The sequence below is a fragment of the Camelus bactrianus genome, chromosome 16 (genome assembly GCF_048773025.1).
Source record: "Camelus bactrianus isolate YW-2024 breed Bactrian camel chromosome 16, ASM4877302v1, whole genome shotgun sequence".
Classification (NCBI taxonomy): domain Eukaryota; kingdom Metazoa; phylum Chordata; class Mammalia; order Artiodactyla; family Camelidae; genus Camelus; species Camelus bactrianus.
Genome location: NC_133554.1, coordinates 44,463,796 through 44,476,446, shown reverse-complemented (window position 1 = coordinate 44,476,446; position 12,651 = coordinate 44,463,796). Strand labels below are relative to the sequence as shown.

At 40.0% G+C, this 12,651-nt stretch overlaps 1 protein-coding gene across 4 annotated transcripts in view; it reads right to left on the bottom strand.

The window, feature by feature from the left end:
• The window catches only part of LOC105080118 (signal transducer and activator of transcription 5B), a 57,522-nt gene extending 45,636 nt beyond the window's left edge, over window positions 1-11,886 (bottom strand). The window contains exon 1 of one of the 4 annotated variants that reach the window (XM_074343392.1): window positions 11,747-11,886. The gene's annotated coding sequence lies outside the window, so the exon portion shown is untranslated. Of the gene's footprint in view, window positions 1-10,219; window positions 10,441-11,746 lie in introns of those variants that run through there. The other 3 variants (XM_074343394.1, XM_074343393.1, XM_074343391.1) reach the window with 3 other exon arrangements.
• Window positions 11,887-12,651: the final 765 nt, after the last annotated feature.

The following is a 12,651-nucleotide window of genomic DNA, read 5'->3' as shown; positions in this document are numbered from 1 at the left end:
AATCTAAAAGTCAATAGAATTTATTTATGAAGGCATATTGGGCAATTTATAGTTTCATCTTTAACACACAAAAATAATTATCTTAAAAAAATAATTATTATCTTCATGAATTTAAATTAACTACCTATCGATTTAGGTTTAAAAAAAAAAAACACCAAAAGGTAACAATAGGATTTCTTTTACGTTATAGTATTTCCAAACCTGATTTAAAATAAAATTCTGCTATAGGAAATTCCATTACAATAAGTTACAAGGCAGAATCTAAGTTAAGGTAGATTTTTACTGAGCTGAGTTTTACATTAAATATGTAGGTGTTCTGCTGGGCTCAAACATATGTATTTTTTTAAGACTGTAATTTTATTTGGTGCAAACTGGTAAGACCTACATAGCTCCTTTCACAATTCTCCTAAAACATAAACTTGTAATTTATTTTCATTTTTCTTCCTTAACTTGTTAAAATATTACAATGCTTTTAAACACTACATCTAGTTACAAAGAAATATTTAATGTAATTTAATTAAGGCAGAACACAAGTCTCTTGCATTAGCAATGACACATACCCAAAAGAAAGTGTCTTTCACCAGAGATTTCCTTTACCAGATATTCCCAAATGAATATCATAATAAACACAAAGAAGTCATTAAGCGTGACTAATGGAAAAGAAATCCATAAACCTAGCAACTTTTGTAGGTATCATCATGAAAGAGAAAGCAGTATAAAAGCAAATGCAGAAAATACACCAAAATAATACAATGTTCAGGGTTGCAAGAAGTTTAACCATACCATATATTTTCAAAAGTTGGAAAAAACAAACCCACCCCTTCAATGCAAAATGAATGGTAACCTAGCAAAATACATACACAGGTAAAATACTATAATTTCTTTATTATATTTATAAGCAGTATAATTCTCTATCAGCTTACAGATAGAAATATGGAGCATTCCATCAAGAATAGGAAATAAATCAGTCCTCAAGTTCATTTATTTTAACTCTGAAAACATTAAATACAATTAGAATGATTTTATATCATTCATCAACAAAAGATGTCATATAACCGTAATGAATGAGTATACTATGCCTAATATTTAACACAAACATCACAAGCTCCTTGCTTTTCTGCTCCTAAAAAGGAAACACTAACTGAAAACAAAAATAGGTTTCTCACTCTAAGATAAATTAATATGCAAAAGCCATTTAAAAAATAACTTTTTCCCCAGCTTTGTTGAGATATAATTGACATATAACATTGTGTAAGTTTAAGATACAGATGGAACGATTTGATATAAGTATATACTGCAAAATGATTACCACAATAAGGTTAGTCAACACATCCATCAACTCACATAGTTACAATTTGTGTGTGTTTGGTGAGGACTTTTTTAAGATCTACTCTCTTAGTAACGTAAAATATACAATATAGTATTGTTAACTACAGTTACCATCCTGTAAATTACATCTCTAGAACTTACTCATAACTGGAAATTTGTACCCTTTGACAACCTTCATCCATTTCCCCACTCTCCTCCTCCCCTGGCAACCACCAATCTGCTGTTTTTAGGAGCTGAGTTTTTTTAGATTCCACATGCAACTGAGGTCATACAGTATTTTCTTTTTCTGTCTGACAGATTTCACTGAGCATAATGCCCTCAAGGTTTAGCCATGTTGTCACAAATGGCAGGATTTCCTTCTTTTTAATGGCTGAATAATATTCCATTATATATCTTTCACACTTTGTTTATCTATTCATTAAAAATAATTTCTTGATTACAAAAGTATTTCTTGTTCATTATTACTTATTTATTATAGAAAAATGAGAAGATACTAGAATGTGCACACACATACACCCAGAATCCCACAACCCAGAAGAAATCTTTTGTCAGTGCCTATACTTTTTTCAAGCCCAACTGTATGTGACTGTAATTTGCTTTTTCATTTAAAAATATATTGCAACTACATACATATAACAGTGAAGTTTACCTAAGTCATTATTGTTTTATAATGATTTGAAATGGCTTAATAATATTCCAATATATAGTTATTCCTCAATTTAGTTCATTAATCCTCTAATGCTGAGCACTGAAGTTGTTTCGAATTTATTTCTATTTTATGGAAGACTATGAGGAACAACCTTGTATACAAATCCTTGAACGTATTTCAGACTGTGTCATCCATATGGAATTGTTAGGTCAAAGGGTATGCATACTTCTAAGGTTTTCAACATATATATCAAACTGTCCTTCAAAAAAGTACCAATTTACATTCTGACCAATAAGTGTAAAGCTTCCATACATTCTTAAGCAACTTTGTTTTTTGGTTTTAATATCTTTAGTCTTTGTAAAGCTGTTACTCGGGAAAATTATGTTATTGTTTTAATTTGCATGTCTTGATTTCTAGTGAAGTTGAACATAATTTTATATGATTATTGGCCATTTGTATTTCTTCTTTTGCTCTTTTTCCCATTGGGAGAACCACCTTTTTCTCATTATTCTATATATTCTTTATATAGTAAGAGTATTAACCCATAACTTTTTGTCATATATGTTTAAAATATTTTTCTTATTTTGTCATTTATCTTTGATTTCTAGCATTTTTGGCATAAAGAAGTTTTAATATGTGTGTATATATTTATATTTATACACACACACATATATGTATTTCTTTTATGAGTTATTTCATAAAAGTCACTGTTTTTATATTTGTGCTGTTCAAATTTACCAGTACAACTGGAAAGTAGTGTTAAGTTCTGTCCCAGCTAGACCTCTTACACTTGTGTAATAAAAATTCAAAACCATAAATTTTGATGATGTCACATTTCTGGGACAAAATTTAAAATGTGTGCTTAAGGTAATAAGTTATCTTAAGGACCCATTCCTTTAAAATTATGTGCTTTGCTCTGGTATTGCAAAATCAAAGGATCATGCTTCATCACCAACTCAGCATGTTCACTGTAGCCATGTCATTCAGGAAGCCAAATATTTTCTATTTTGTTTTGATACCTTCAACAGTTAAGGAGGAAGGCCAATCTCTATACACATTACAATAAATTTGGTATTTTTACTTGATATTTAAACTCATCTCAAGATAAACTCATCTTTAAAATATGCCCACATTCAGGGTTTCCACAGATTATCACACAATTGAAATAATAACAAAAAAAAAAAGAAGGGATACTTGCATTGCATCCCTATATAATAGACCTTCCATACCTTTTGGAGTAAAGCTCTAGTGTCCAATTTTCACTGTTATTCTCTCTTACTTTTTATCAGAAACAGATCACAAACCCTAAAACATAAATACACAGGGTGAACTGTTTCATTTTATAAAGAGCAATATATTTCTTGTAGGTCCCTAGTCTGCTACTTTTTTCAAGCCTAAAAGATGACCAAAAAGATTTATAGAAACACGAAACAAAAGGAAAAACAGAAGTAGCACTACTTCTGAAAGGCCGTTTTACCTAGTTCAAATCATGAATCGTAGAATTTTGTATTATATTGTAGAATGCTATAGTATGAAGCTGATAAAATCCAATTTTTGGTACTTTAATAGATTAAGTGCTCAATAGTTTCTTTTTCTATATGCTATAATGACATCTGTAAATTTAGCTTATTTAAAATATTTCCCTCAGGTTGGATTTTTTTTAAATCCCATTCTTTACATAAAATAGTGATTTGCTAAACGCTATAGGCTCTGAATTTTAGACAACACAAAATAGTTTTTCACAAACTTTCTAACTGACTCTCACCTAAAGACTGGAAAACCCCACTGAAGGCTTTTAAAACTCATCAGACAGAAAGAAAAAAAAACCCACAGCTTTAATTGTAGGATCTCACAGACACAAACATAAGGAAATTCTGAGTTATAGATACTTCACATTAAGCTTTTTCCACTGACATTGTAATTTCTGTCAACATTCAAAGAAAATTCAACCCTGGTCAAAGGTGACAGTTTGACAATTCTGGAAGCTAACATCCTCTGTTTATTTGAACAAGTTCATACTCTCTGCTCAGGGAACTGAAGTTTTTCTCATCCCTGACTTGATCTCTCAAATTCAGATCATTACACTTTAGGGTTGTGAATTCTGTCTCCAAGATTTTACTTCACAACATACCTCTAAGGAAAAGTGCTAAGAGAAAATAAACACACAAAAAGGAATACATTTCTGAGACTAGTTTCTAATGGCCTTTGCGCAGCTCTAAACACACAGTAAGTTCAGCTGCTTTAAAACTTATCCCCTCAAATTGAAATTCTTAAGTCCTCTATCTCAGAAATCACAACTACTAACTCTAAAAAGCTTCACTGAAACAAGAACAGGACCATAAATCCCTTCAAAATAAAGTTGTAAATAAAATGAGCTGGATACTGACATTCTCAGTCAACAAACGTGGCATGTCTCATACCACACCAGCACAAAAGGTCCTCTTGTTTGTAAACAGAAGCCTAAGAGACAGCTTATAGCTCTTCTCCTGTGATGTATATGGTAAAGCTAGTGGAAGAACAACAAAGGACAACCTAAGAGTTAAAATTAAGACTTCCTTTGCTTTAATATAATTTCCATCAGGAATATACACGTTGGTTAGGAAAACCCTATTGTCCCCTTCATAAACTCAAAAAAAATACAAGTATACATTTAAAAATTTCTACTAAAAACAAGAGTCCATTTTGGAACACAAATAAAGAAATGCAAGCCTCAAGGAAACCAAATGTCGCATTGCAAAGTGGCAGATGCCTGCTCTCCTTTGCGGTTGCAGTGGTTAAGAATGCAGCCTCTGGAATCAGCTTGGCCTGAGTCTGGGTCCAGCCCTGCCACTACCAGCAATGTGACCTTGGACAAATTACTTCACTTCTCTGTGACCATTTCTTCATCTTTCATCTGAGGATAATACTCACCCCTCTGAGGATCATAAATTAAACCATGGCAAGAGCTTATAAACAGTGTCAGCTTGGCACAGTCTAAGTGGACAATGTTAGGTATTATTTTTATTATCTTTCTACTTTTAGGTTTGGGGCATAATTTGAAGTACTTTTAAATTAATTTTGTGATCACTTTTTCAAAGATGGCATAATAATTATTATATAAATAATTAGTACACCTTCCCAGATGAGCCCATGGAAAGTAGAGCTACAGCCCAGAGTGGTAAATCATTATTTTTTATACAAATCATGGATGTGGCCGTTACTGGTAACTTTGGTTTGATTTCCCATATGCAAAAAAATCCCCTCATAGGAAAAAACAAGCAGTATTAGAAAACACTTGGGTTTGTCTTGTTATCATTGCAAGGTAAAGCCAAAGTCACTTTTACTAGCCTGATGGGCATTGAAAATATTAGTCACCAAATTAATCCCAACAAATAACAATAATTGATTGGCTCATTGATGTATTTCCCCTTGTCTTCCCCAACCTTTCTCTAACTAGTCAGAAAGGAAAGTTTTCATATTTTCTGAGAATCTCATTACTGTTCTCAAACCATACTCTGTATCTTAGTATAATTTAAAAAATGAGTCAGCATAAGCACCTCAAAAATCTAGCAGTGCAGAGAACATGGAGGTATTTCTCTACATAACAGAAAAATGTTTAGAGTTAATCAGAGCACCAAAGGCAATGGAAGAATAAATGGAAAATGAACATTAGAGTAGATTTTTGCAAGCTAGCTTCCAAAAGATAAATGTTCTTTATCAATCAATATATGTATTTTTCATCTTAATAGTACTATAATACATGGGAAATGGATGAATAAAACTATGAATAAAACTAATGAAGAAAATATCTAGTATGTGACTAAATATAACTTCTCTCTTCTTGACTATGGGAGCAAAAACAGGAGGTCAAGGTACTCTATTTATTAACTCTATGTATTAACTTGCATTATGCATAACTGCGCAACATACTAACGCATAACGCAGTACTGCCGTTAGTGATGTGATCTCAAAGAAAACCTAGGAGAGAGAAACTGCCTCTAAACTGCTAACGTGTTTGAAACGCCAATTTAATTAGGAGTCTATTTAGCCATTACACTTCTTAGAATACAGTTAGTTGAAGGCCAAGAAAAGGCCACATGCTTCCATCACTGCAACAATACTATACGTATTCCTTTCAAGAATTACTTCTCCACGATGCTCCCCATAACTCATACACCAACATTTATACGAAAAGCGACCTACCACGTAAAAATTATCCAGGAAGATCAAGGAAGAGTTTTATGGCTGAGGGTGATTCCTCCAAAGTTCTACTACCACCATACCCTAAACTTCTCCTTGTTCTTATGTCCTCCATGATATTCTGTATGGCTTTCAGATGAAGTCAGAAAACCCACTTCAGTCACTACTTAATAGATGGCTCTGTATCATATGAACCTATGGCAACCCCTCTTGAAAGCTCTAACATTCAAGGCTCCATGGAAGACGTTTTCACTCAGTGCTGTGCATTTTCTAGGCACCTGGGAGGAAAACAGAAAGCAACAGCCCCATTTTTCTGTTAATTGCACCTCTGTTGTTATAGTTGTTAAGATTCCTTCCAAGGCAGCTAAACCTTGAATACAGGTGGGAAGATTCAGGAATGTCTTGCCTTTCCAATTGGGTAGTCAGGCTGAGCTCAGTAAAGCTGTCATGACGCAGTACAGTGGGTCAAAGACAAACCACATGGCATCCGACGCTTGTCTTTATACATTTAAAATTAAAATGTGACACTATGAGAAGGTTAACATGTGGACCTAATTTTGAAAATACAAACAGGAAGCACCCCCACCCCAATATTACCATTAAAAAAAAAAAAGGAAACCAACCTCAAAGATACCTTCCAAGGAAGTCATGGGTGTGACCAAAACTAACAAAAGTAATAAAACGTCATTTAAAACCCTGAAACCACCAAAAGTGAGGGTCTTGTTCAACCAACTAAAAGTCTAACACGTGTAAATTATTCCTCTCTTTGATTAGTAAAAATAGCATAGATTTAGATACATAAAATCTTCTCCAAACTGGCTTAGGTTTTTTAGTAGTAAAGGATCCTCACTAATTAAAAAAAAAAAAAAATCCAGGTGTCAACAGTCTACTTAAAACAAGGACACAACAATTAAGAGAATGCAATTTTCAAAGGAAAAAAATATTAATCACTGTGATGCTCACAATTTAAATGTACCAAAAACTGTCTGATCAATGGAAACTAGATTGTTAAATTTGACTTTCTTATTCCCAGAAATAAGCATAAAACTGTTATGTCTCCAACAATGCAGGGGAAAAAAATACTTCTGATTTTAGAACGGTTCTATTAACAAAGCTCAGATTTAAAGAAAAATCTTTTCCTTTAAACACCACACAGAATTGGGGACAGTGATACTTTAGAACAAACTTTTAAACATTATTTTCATTAAGAAGTGTCAGAGTCAAAGTATTTTGATACTCTATTATGCAGCAAAAAGGATATTCCTCTGAAGAGCTCAGTAACCTAGAACTTTCAGATAACTTTTGAAAAGAATGTTTCAAATGCTCAAAACAAATTAATTAAAAAAAAAAAAAAACAGGTTTTTTGCTTTCTTTTGTAGGAATAACGTTGTGATCTATATTCTAATAGAAGGGGAGGAAAGAGAATCACTGGTCATCAGAACAACCAGAAATCTGTGAATACTTTGTGAGATACACACGTTTGCAGGGCACTAGAAGAGTTAAGCTTCCTTTGATTCCACCTTCAACCTGCAACCTAATCTTCAGCATATTATTTACCTATTTATTACATCTTCCTTTTATAATGAGCCTACCTGTATCACCTACCTACGCAAAAACAAGCCAAATGAATCACCACAAGAACATGTGTAAATTAAACTTAACACAAATCACAAATAATTTGGGTATAACCTGAAATAATTTGAATATAACTTCATAAACTTGAAATAAATTGACCTAAGTACCCAAAGAGCAACAAATGACACCTTTTACTAGTCTTGATGTGGCTTTTGCATATGTAAATGAAATTTTTAAAAATCAATTGCAAGAAAATGTAGATGAAATGAGAAGTTGGGACACAATAGGAAGTGCTGACTAAAATATTTATGTTGTAATACTCCAAACAGTGATAGCACTTTTTCCCCCTTCTATCATATATACCATGAAGTCCCCATTTAAGAAACATATCCACCTTAAATTTCTTAACACTATCCACATTAATATCCTGTGGGCAAAAAATGTGAATCCTGACTAGTGAGAAGGTGGGGTAATTTATTTAGTTGGGGATACAGCAAAGGTTTTGTGCAGTTTAGCTCCAAGTTATGCAATAACCAAACTGCTGGTGATAGAAATCAACTTTTGTTTTTTTCTGATGCTTTGCTTTTTCAAAAAAGGATCTCTCCATTCCCTCCCTGTGTCTCAACCAGGTGTTTGAAATTTTCATCTTCCAAGGGCTACACAAATCTACTAGACACCAAAAGGTGTGGTGCTGTTTTGATTAAACATGACCGACGTCACAAATTGTCACATAATAAATTTTTCTTAAAATTGGCAGCCCCTTCTCCCATTTACACTTTCAATTCTAACAGTGATCTTCCATGAAATAGAAATCGGTACCAAAACAAACAAAAACCCCGAAGCCTTGAAATAAAGTCAATCAACAGAATTTCACCATTTGAAATTATCAGAACTGATCTAACGTTCATAGTGTGATGAAATGAAATTAGAAGAATATGAAATGCACAATAAGTAAAACACATCCTTTTCTAAGAACTACTGCCAATGAATATAAACAATGTAATCAACATAATATAAACAAATGCACAATAACAGAAAAATATTGACGAAAGAGGCAAGGATCTATTATCTTAATTGAACGATAACAAAATTATTTTAGATAATATACTCAACAGCTGAAAGCTTATTATGGCCCAGGCGGCTAATCAACCACTTTGGAAACCTAAGGTACTATCGGATGATAAACACCATTTGAAGACTGCAAAAAGGAGCTACGCTCAGTTTAACAATTTGGTGACACACTAGCCCTTTCAAGGGGCATTCCCCGAGGACATTACAGAGACAATTTATGGAACTGTATTTAAGCAAAGATCTCTCACTTTACTGTGCTTTGGGAAGAGCACTGATCTGAGTCCTCAGACCGACATTTCAGTTCCTGAAGTACCGAACAGCTGTGTGAACGGAGCAGGCCACTCACTCCACTTATCTGGCCTCAGTTTCCTCATTTGTACTACAGAAGAATATAGCATTGCCACCGGGGGCCTTTCTAGCTCTAACATTCTATGGCCCACTTTGAGCACTATTTATTTGATACATCAGTATGCCAGGATCATAGGGAACAAGAAGAAAAAGACCTGGCATGGCTCTTTAGGAAAGAGAAGCTCGCGATTTCTTTTTGCCTTTAAAATTCTTGTGTTTCTCATTAATCCCCCCTTCCTAAAAGCTGGCGCTTGTTTTCCTTCTTTGCCTTTCCCATCACTGCTGGCTACAAGTGTCTGCAAACGCCTCTTGCTCCACACAAGTTCTTTTCTCCTTGATCCGCCTGACCATCTTGCCAGATTCCTTTAGCCTCAGACCAGCTCTGGTGACACAACGACTCCCCTTCCGACTCTGCGTATCTACCCCCAACACCAGGGTCACTTTTTAACTCTTTATCCCTGGCTGGAAAAAAAGAACGCGCTGCATCCCACCGCCACACGCACACGCCCGGGCCTGGCGGGTCCTGATGAGGGATCTTGCACCTCAGAGCCTGATCGAAACATTCGTATTTGTTGTCTAGATTCCTTATAAGGTGCTGTTCCTTGAAGCTTGGCTAATACCCCCACCCCACCGGACAGCCCTGGGCTCATCCCACCCCCAGGAGTCGCAGATACCTCTTCTGGAAAAAAAAAAAAAGAGAGAGAGAGAAAAAGCGAGAAGCCGGAGGGGGCTATTTGGAACTGCACCACGAAGGTGGGAGGGGGCCGATGGCGGCCCCTTGGCTCTCGGGGGTAGGCGCCGGGGTCCCCCGCACGCCCACCTCGAGACACGCGCACGCACCGTCCCTGCCCTCTATCCCTTCCGCCCCGCCGCTGCCTCCTAAGGACGCCCCTCCCGCGCCCCCAGCCCTCGCCGCCCAGCCGCTCCCCTCATCCAGCGCGCGGCCCCCGCGCCCGCCCTCCCGGCCAGGGAGCGATGGCGGCGGCCAGGGCGCGGGGCCCCGCCCGGGCGGGCTCCCCGGCCTCCCTCCGCGGGCCCCGAACCCCGGGCTGGCCCCGCAGCTCCTACCTCGCTCGGCCCCTCGGGCGCCAGCGGCTGCCTCCCGCCCGCTCTCGGGCTCGCCCGCTCGCTCGCTCGCTCGCTCCCTCCCTTGGCCGGGCCGCCGTGCGTAGTCTCCTGCGCTCGGTCCAGCCCAGGGTGACGGCTCCAGCCGCCTACTCTCCTCCCCGCCGCGACCCACGGGGGCGCGCGCGCCACTCGCGCGCGGAGGCCCGGCCGCGCGCGTCGCCCGCAGCCCCGAGCGCGCCCCGCGCCGGCGCGCGCCGCTTCCTGGTTCCGCCCGGCGCGTGCTCGCGAGCCCCGCGGTCCCCCGGCTCCCCTCTGCGGCCGCTCTGGAGGGACCCGGAACCCTCTCCGCGCGCTCTAGGGGGAGGGGGCGGGCGCCGCGCTCAGCTCCTCTTTGTGGAGTGGAGGCGGCTTCGCTGTTCGGCTCCCCAGCAGGGTCCGCGGGGCGCGAGCACATGCTGCTTTGTTTGGGTAGGGTCGGCGCGGCAGGACTGTTGTGGTCGTGTTGATTGGCCCTCCTCTGCGGCCCGCCCACCTCCCTTCGCCAAGGCTGAGGCCCGCGTTCCGGGTCCGGGCCCTCCCAGGCGGAGGTCAGAAGTCCGCCGCTGCCCCATCAATAATTATCCCGGGTTTGCTCCCTGGAGGGCGTTTCAACCGGGGCTCCTGACGCTTACCACATGTACAGGCAAGCTTAAAGCCTGAAAGGACACCACAGGAGTTTACACTGACCCTCGCCGAGTAACCCCATCCACTGTTGCAGAGTGAACCTATGAGGGACAGGGGCATCTGGGACCATTGCCCTCCCTGGGGAATCTTGCTAGCTCCCACCAGAGGAGCTGCAGGAGGGACTCTGGTCTATCCCGAGAAGGAAAAATAAGCACTATCAGCCCTGTAGGGTCCAAGGGAAAGAGTCTCTCAGAGCCTTTTCCATGTAATGGGGAGGGGGTGCAGTGTCTGAGAAGCAGCCTGAATCACCCACTTTCCTCTGGCTACATCTTTAGGGCTGGCCACCGGTTTACCTGGCAACCCTCCAAGGGCCAGCACCAAAGAAAGGCATGTCAGATCGCCAGAGACCCAGCTGCAGGGGCAAAAGGAGGAGAAGGACGCCACACATACACACAGAGCGTCCCTTCTCTACAGTCTGAAAGTCTTCCTGTATGGAGATGACCAAGATCTGCAAGTCCCCAAGTTCTCCCATAATCCTTCTGCATCTAGCTCTTCCCAGCAGCCTTCCCTTCACCTCCAGAATAGCACCAGCCACAAAGATCTTTGTATCTGCAGCTGATCACAAAGTCTTTCTCCCCCACCCAGGCTATTGCTTTTATCCCACACTCTGGGCCAAACCTGGCACAGTGCTTTGCATAGAGTAGGTACTGGGAGCTTGGAGGCCAGAGCAGGAGGACAGGCTGGATCAGGAAGCTGGACGGAAGCACCAGCCCTGAGCTCTCTGGCAACCCCTCTGACAGTCACTGTCCAAGAGGTTTCGACATTTGGGCACACCACATTTCTCTTTCTTGTAAGCTTTCATACCTGCACACATGCCGTTCCCTCTGCCTGGAATGTCCTCCTGCTGCTCCATGTCTGCCCTTCGGTGACACTTGCTCCAGGCAGTACGAACCTTGCCCTCCTTGTTCCCAACTATACATTTCTGCCCCTATTATGGCACCTCTCATGCTGAAGGACAATTTCTTGTTTACATGTCTCTCTACCCACCATGGCACACAATCTCCAATTCACCTTTAAACCCTCCCACCCTATGCCCAGCCCAGAGCAGACACTCAACAAATATTTGAGGAACAAACCCTATGCTCTAGGAATAGAAATGGAAACCAGGAGGACTGCATAGGAATTAAAAGTACGGACTCTAAAATCAGACTCGCCATCAGCTTCTTGAGCCATGTGACCTTGAGCAAGTCTTCTGCCTTGATTTTCTCATTGTAATATCGTGACAGTACTAGGACCTACCACACAGTGTTGTTGTAAGAATTAAGTGAGTACTAACATGTAAAGTGCTTCGAATGCAGTAAAGCACTCTGGGGCTATTGACTATTACTGTTTTTAGTAACTGCTAAGATTTCTACCTCTCTTCCGAGGACTGGTCAGGTCTAGAACTCAATCTAGCTTCTTGGCTGTTGATCAGCAGTGGCAGGATGCTAGCCTGGCTGCCTGGGAGGGTGAGGCAGGTACGGCTCTTTATTTTTGCATCTCATAGCACATCTCTGACTGACCACTAGGCACCAAGCTAGATCTGGCTAGCTGGGTGCACAGACGCAAAGAATGGAATGTTCTAGTGACTACCTCCACAAAACAAGAATGTTGTCCACCTGAGAGGAAGGAACATCCAACACCCACCTCTCCCTACTTCCCTACTTCCAGTTCAGATGAGGTGAGACCCTACCTGGGTCTCCTGGTTCTCCCGGGTCTCAGGGACCTAG